This window comes from Acanthisitta chloris, unplaced genomic scaffold (genome assembly GCF_000695815.1).
Source record: "Acanthisitta chloris isolate BGI_N310 unplaced genomic scaffold, ASM69581v1 scaffold36193, whole genome shotgun sequence".
Classification (NCBI taxonomy): domain Eukaryota; kingdom Metazoa; phylum Chordata; class Aves; order Passeriformes; family Acanthisittidae; genus Acanthisitta; species Acanthisitta chloris.
Genome location: NW_008663991.1, coordinates 3,017 through 3,512, shown reverse-complemented (window position 1 = coordinate 3,512; position 496 = coordinate 3,017).

Here is a 496-nt window from a genome sequence, read left to right as displayed (position 1 = left end):
TACTTAGAAATGCAGCTTGCAGAGATGAGCTTGATGGTCTTAACCACTGCTCTTTGAAGGGAGGGGCAACTGCACCATGGCCCTTCTGCTGCATAAAAAAAACGAGGTAGTGCTGTAATTGAAAAGACATTTGTTTTAGGACTCCAAAGGATGTCTTATATTCAGTAAGTTGAGCTTATGCCCTACCTACTAGTAAGTCTACAGGTTTGTCAGTACAAATCTAGGCATTTACAATGGAATTCCTCTCCTATGTCACGTGCCTTAGGAAGAAATCATGTTTCTGTAACCCAGTGTAGCTGAACTGTGCAGTGACTAAAGCAGACTGCATTCAAGTCATTGTTAATGCAGCCAAAAAAAATCCTAATTAACTGAGAAAATAGGTCAACAAACTCTTAAATATTTAAAGAACTATCACATACTATTTTAAAAAGTTTCTTATGATGGCATAGCTGTTTATGAATAAATTACAAATACCTATGGCCTCTCCTACTGTCTC